This window comes from Egretta garzetta, unplaced genomic scaffold, assembly GCF_000687185.1.
Source record: "Egretta garzetta isolate BGI_Z169 unplaced genomic scaffold, ASM68718v1 scaffold256, whole genome shotgun sequence".
NCBI classification, from domain to species: domain Eukaryota; kingdom Metazoa; phylum Chordata; class Aves; order Pelecaniformes; family Ardeidae; genus Egretta; species Egretta garzetta.
Window position 1 is genome coordinate 2,220,567 of NW_009260073.1, and position 6,931 is coordinate 2,227,497.

Consider the following 6,931-nt stretch of genomic DNA (forward strand, 5'->3'; position numbering starts at 1 on the left):
CAGTTTAGGCAACTGCACTGCAAATCTTCACCTCTTCTCTCTAAAACATAATAAAAGGCATAAATAGGAAAGACTTGAAATGATTAACTAGTCCCATAAAAGTAAAATCAGTTCTACCTGGGCAAGATTTTCTATGCAGAGTGAAGTCCCCATTTACCTCTTATGTTTCAGAAACAGCAGAGGCAAATCCTGCCCCAGGTCCCTCTTGCTGCTTGATTTACTCAGAAAAATATGTTCACTGCTGTTTCACGCAGCGCTAATGAGTTTAAAACCCAGTCGGTTCACGGCAGCTGAGTGGTGGTGAGAGCACAACCCTGAGCTGTACCCGGCTACGGAGGAGGGAAACCCCAAAGCACCTTGCAGATGTGAATGCTGAAGGAAAGCTGCCTAAGGGTTTGATTTGAGTCAGGCACCCAGGACTGGCTCTCTGCGCATTGGTGCTCCTGCTGCCTGCCCTCCCGGACTCTGCTTCGTGCTGCTCCGTCCCCCGCGCTCTCCGCCTGCTCCACGCAATGGTGCTCTGCGTAAATGAAGCTCACCCTCGGCACGGGAGCATCCCTGATGGAAAGTGCCTGGGTGCTCTGGTAACAGAGTCAGCATGAAGCCCGGAGACAGACAGTCAAATACTTTCCCTTGACCAGCACCGGCATTTTTCAATGCCTTTTAGAAAGCTGCTTTTGCTGGGAAAAAAAAAAAAGCTGCGAAGAGATCAAGACATCAGGAAATGCTTTTGCTGACTTGGTGCAAAGAAAATATTTTTATTATCCAAAACAGCAGAAGAAGCTGAATAAGCCCCTTTCCTTCCTTTCTTCTCCTCCTTCTCTAGGCCTTCTGCCTTTGCAAAGGACATTTCTTCAGCCATTTGACATCCCATCTAGCATATTTATTTGTGATTTATTCTCTTGCATGGCCAGCTCCTGGAACTATTCAAAATGGTGGACACCTCTTGGTTTGGCTCCTACCTTGCACCAATGGGCACAGCAAAGTCTTCTTGGATCCATCGCACACACGTGGTGGTTACAGGTTTTTACAGTCCACAGGAACAGAAGCTGAAATGATAGCAAGTGAATTTTCTTTCTGGGATTCTGAATCTCTCCACTATAGTCTTGATAGTTTATAAGCAGTAAATTTGTGGATCTAAGCCCATTATGCTTGAAAGAGCTGCGTACTGCAAAAATTCTTGCAGGAATTTGAGTGATTTCTGCTAGGAAGTGTCATGCATTGCTCCCATGATCACTATTACAAAGTATGATCCTAATTAAAAAAAAAAAAAGACAAAAAGTACCTTTGTATTCAGAATCCTGGCTCTTTGCTAGCATAAATGATTATTTCCTTCCCCTCTCCTTTGGATTTCTTTGTTCTTCTAAGTCAACACAGGTAAGGAACAGGGAGTTGGATCCTTTTCCTACGATACCGTACATCAGCAGGAGCTTAATAAATCCTAATTGCATTCACCTGTACAGCCCCCACCGCAAGCCCTGTGGGCACAACATGGTGCCCAGGATCATTATTAACAGCAATGATTAGTGGACAAGGATCTGTCAGAAGTGGCGTGGGAATAACTGATCATCCCTTTAGGCAGGGGGACGCACTGGATGACCTCACAGTGTCTCTTCCAGCACTGTGGCTCTCTAATAACATGAGGAGAAAAGGACCACAGCTTGACTCTCAAGTAGCCGGCTGGCTGCAGGGCTGCAGCTCTCAGCGAGGAAACAAGGCATCCTTCTGTCTGTGACAGAGCTCATTGGTAGGTGTGCAGAATTCTCCAGCCACATAAAATTTTCAGGAATATTTGATTATTTTCTTCCAGGTATTGCCACACTTTACTTCTACTACGAGTTTGCCTACTAATGGCAGGCTCCCTGTTCAAAATGGTGCTTTTTGTGGTATCTGTAATGCGTGAGCCTGGAACTGGAGACTGGGTTGCAGTATGTGTCCTGCTGCCTTGTTGGTTTAGAGGATTCAACCCAATGATCTTTCTTAGAATTCAACCCCATGATGCGTAGTAAAACTACTGTTTTCTTACCTGCTTCAATGGAAGCAGGTTTATGTTAGAGAAGAATGAAAACACCGTATCTCAGAGATTCAGCTTTTTGCAAAGCCATCGTCAGCAGTGCTCTTTCTATCTTCCACAAGAAAACGAAGAACAAGAGCACCCTTTAATGAAAATTTCATTTTTTAATAAAGATCTTAATTCCCAAAGGGGAAGAATATTTCACCTGGTGAAACTTTGCTTGATGATGGTGTGAAAAAAAGCACGATGGCAGGGAGCTGGTGCCCGTGCAGAAGCTGGTGTGCATGATCAGGTTTGTTCCCAGGTGGTGGCTGTTCCTCAATAGCTAGGTGTTACCTTCCTCGCTGGTAGCTCAGGGGCTATTTGTGCTGAATTAGATGACTTGACCTGAACTACATTTGGGAGCGCTTATGTGTTTTTTTTCTCTGTCAGCTCAACTTCAGCTTGTACTAAAGGAGTGGTAGGAGATGGGAGGGCATAGGTACTTTTCAGAGCCCTCTAGGTTTTTGTGGTGTCTGCCTGCAACCTTTCCAGAGGTGCTCAAAGCCTGCTTCCTGTTTTCTCCGGTTGCTCCTGCACGCTGCCTGTTACTCATCTCACTGGACAGGGTCTATGATTTTTGCTACCTGCAAGTTAAACTGGTGAATTTTGAGATAAACTGGGACTGGATGGGTGTGTCTTGGAAAAAAAGCGAAAAAAGAAAGAATTGAAACATAGTAAAGATTACAGAAGTAGAAAAAAAAATCAGAAGAAATTAGAGTACTACTCAGGAGGAAAAACAAACAAACAAACAAACAAACAAACAAACCAAAGTTACGTGCCACCTTGGCCATCACAGTGGAAAGTGCCGCTAACAACACATGTCAGTGTTGGCTGGAGGGGAGGTGCTTCTGACTCAGTGCACCTCTCCAGCTCTCCTGCTTAAAACAATTCTGGTTATAATGCCAGTAGATATTTTGGCTTTGACAAAGTTGTTATTAACAAACCACTAATTACTAAGCTAATATTATTTTTTAAAAAACAATTAAGGCCTATAAAATTCATATAAACTCTCTGCTTTTGTAGGAGCAGTCTGGCAGGGATGGTGGAGTCCATTACATGGTGCTGAAGATAAGTCCCGGCTGGCTTCCAGGTAGTTTAAGTCATTGGGTCTGTGGCAACTCGTGCTTCTCAGCAGAGGTGGGAGGGTATCTGGAAAACTGGTTATTGCAAGATATTGAAAGCTAGTTTTGAATTTGTATTTGGTTTCCTAGGTGAAGGAGGTGCTCAATTATTGATTACTTTGATTAGTATTGGTCTGCAGTATTAAAGCTGAAGCAATTCCTTCTGATCTAGGTTTCTTTGGAGCACAAGTCTTATGAGCAGTGGCTGAGGGACCTGGGGTTGTTTAGCCTGGAGGAGGTTTAGGGGAGACCTTATTGCCCTCTACAGCTGCCTGAAAAGAGGTTGTAGGGAGGTGGGTGTTGGTCTCTTCTCCCAGGTAATGGGCGATAGGACGAGAGGAAATGGCCTCAAGCTGCACCAGGGCAGATTTAGGTTGGACATTAGGAAAAATTTCTTCCCCAAAAGGTTTGTCAAGCATTGGAATGGGCTGCCCAGGGAAGCGGTCGAGTCCGCATCCCTGGAGGTATTTAAAAGATGGGTGGACGAGGTGCTTAGGGACCAGGTTTAGTGGTGGGATGGCAGTGTCAGGTTAACAGCTGGACTTGATGATCTTAAAGGTCTTTTCCAACCTAAATGATTCTATGATTCTTTCCGGTTAATTTAATTAACAAAGAGAAATGCTAAGCTAGTGAATGAACAGATGAGTTAGTACTGGCTTCCCTCTGAATTTCTAGGTTAAATGTAAACCCGTTGGCCTCATCATCCTCTCCACATCTGCTTCCTGCCACCTCCCTTGGCTCCACTCTGCTCCGGGTTAACTATCCCCTTTGCCTTCTCAGCTGGCCGGGACACACCTTCACCATCCATTTGCACCAAGTGCTCCTTGCTTCTTTCTATTTTACCTTCCTGTTTAAAGCTTTATCTTCAGTAGAGACCTACCCTCAAGTGGAGGCAGCACTGAGGCACTGTTAGTATCACACCCCACATCCCCCCACCATGGCTTCCAACCACCACTGCTCACGTTACCCCTCTAGAACGGACAGGACCTGGAGAGTGATGCATGATACAACACTTCTGTCAAAGCGGCACTGCATTTGTTGGTAAGAGGCTGTGTTAGGGCACAGAGATTTATTTGGCCTTCTCTTCTTAAGACTAGACTAAGCCATTAGTTTTTCTTCTAGTGAATCCCATTAATCATCCTGCCAAATATTTCATCAGGTCTCCTGATGGGAAAACCTACGGAGGAGCTAATGGTTATTATGATCACTAATATAGGTTATCTAACCGTAGGGCTGGAGGGACTTGGTCATGGCTCAGGGCCTTATTATGCTAAGTGCTGCCAAATGCAGATCACATCCCATGTCTTTCCCTGCAGAATTTATCATCTGAATAGACAGTGCCTTTTACTCTGTCAACAGATCTTCCTCAGGATAGAGTACACCTGGACTGGAAGTATTATACAACAAGAATTGCCTTTTTTATTATTTATACTTATACGAAAGTCAAACGAACTGCATCCATGACCCTGTTTGTGACTGTGTCACAAATTCTTCCAGTTACCATGTATACGTAATCAAAAGTCATAGTTTTATTTTGATCCTGTTCTTATTCTGTATAAATGATACATGTAATCCTAACCATTGCTTCTAGTTTAATTCCTTAAAGAACAGTGAATTGTTTAGAATATTGCAACTAAGTCTAAAATAATGTATGTGTATTAATGGATTGTGTCTTTTATTATTGCATATACAGTTTGCAGTTTTCACGTTGGCTTGGTGAATTTCACTTTTGCAATATACATTTTAAATAAATTTTCAGGTAGGGAGGATCTAATTCCTCTTTAGAACTGTCTTGTTTGAACCCTTAGATTAAGCTGAAAAGATGCTGTGAAATACTGAAAAGGAGGAAAAACCAGAAACATACAGATGTTCCTCATTAGCTAACTGCGGGACACTACGAGTGAGTGAATTGAACTGATAAATAATGGGTTTTGTACAAAATCAGAAATCTGTGTCTTGCTGCCAAGAATACACAGGGGCTGCTAAGGGTAGGGGTCCTCTTCAAATATTGCAACAGCCATATTGTGCTGTTGTTATATGATTATCACCAGCATTGTCTCACATGTCCAGCTGTAAAATAATTATCATAGCAATGGTCCAAACTGGACTTTAGTGCTCCTCAGAGTATTCCTGCCAGAGCTGGTCGCTCTCTCTAGGCCTGAAGCTGGCTTGACAGGCAAGCAGAGTGTTTTTAACTTTCCTATCCCTGATCTGAGACTGCATGCTTATTCTGGGCAGATCCAACTCTCATAATGGCTTGTGGTGTGATCTACTCTTCAGTGTCACATGTATTCCTTTTGTGGTTCTTGGCTTTTTTTATAAAAAAAAGAGAACAGAGTTTGTGAGCTTGAAAATTTCCCTGTCACATAGCCTTCTGTCCCTATTTACCAGCAAGGTGTGTGGATATTTTGTGATGTTTAATTACTCCTTCCATCCCCATTGCTGATGCTTGGCTCTTCTAGTAGTTTGCACCATTTTTTCCCTTGTGCATCACCAGTTACTGATTTCTGTGTCCTCTTTGGAGGGTGAGAGACACACAGATGGACTCTGGTGCTTGCCCAGCCTTGGCGTTCAGGATTTCCTCACCGGTGGGGGCAGGCAGCAGCCTGGGTGAGGAAACATGAGTGATGTTTCATCAAACGTGGTTGAGGGCCCAATCTTACTTTTCTTTTTGCCATATCATGGCCCCAGGAGATTATTTTAAGGATCTATTTAAAAAATGAGTTAGATCTCGTGGAAGTTGGTTTGTGACATCTGCCACTGGTTATTGAAGGTAGTTGTCATAGGCTTTCAAGCTCCTGTACCAGAGTAGATATTAGAAACAAGAACAGCTTCCAAATTTGAGTGTCAACACAGAGCTTTGCTGAAAGCCAAGGCTCCCTGCAAAGATAACCATAATAGAAGGTCAAGAACATGACTCTTGGCTGGGTGGGTAGAGTGGAGACAAGTGCAGGCTCAGAAGCTGCGAGCTAACGCACAGAACAGAGAAGAAGCTGGACAGTGTACAGCAGCACAGGTGGACAGCCCTACCAAAAACCCACAGAGGGGCCTTCTGGTTTAGTGCCATCTATTGCTGCAAATACACTATTTCGTGATTATTTGATTCCTCCTGTGTCCAAGAAATCACACACTTAAATATTTTTGCAAGTATTTTGCATTGAAATAAATGTTTTGGTGGAAATTGCTAATTAATGAAAAAAAAAGCCTTTTCATTTTATCTAGCTATTTAGGTCAAAAAGAACATCAGTGTTTATTGACCTAAGATTTACGTGTGACAAAGATCTCATGTATCTGGGTGACCTTCCTGTTAGATGGGTTCTGTTTTCTGCGTTATAGTCCCACAGCCAGTGTCCCGTGTCCTGCTGGAGTACTTGTGTCCATTGGAGAGTGGAAGGGGTTCAGCTCTCACCATTATTTTCGAGTCACTGAGTCATCTGAGTACATTTTTTTTCTGCTAACCACCCATGACTATTATGGGATGTGTGTGAACACCCTCCCACAGGCACAAACCTACCTAGCTCTTCCCCTGACCTCTACACAAGCTCACACCCAACCGAGCCCGCAAGTGTCTACATGCGCTGCAGTGATATCTGATGTTGTCTCAGGGGCCTCTCCGACCTTGCTTCTTCTGTATGCTCACAGGCAGAAACTGTGAATTTAGGCAACTTCTTTTGTTTTCTTTCCCCCTTTTACACGGATTAGTAAATAGCTGAATTCTACTTGGCTTGATTTTTGTTCTGTTCTTACAGCTGGC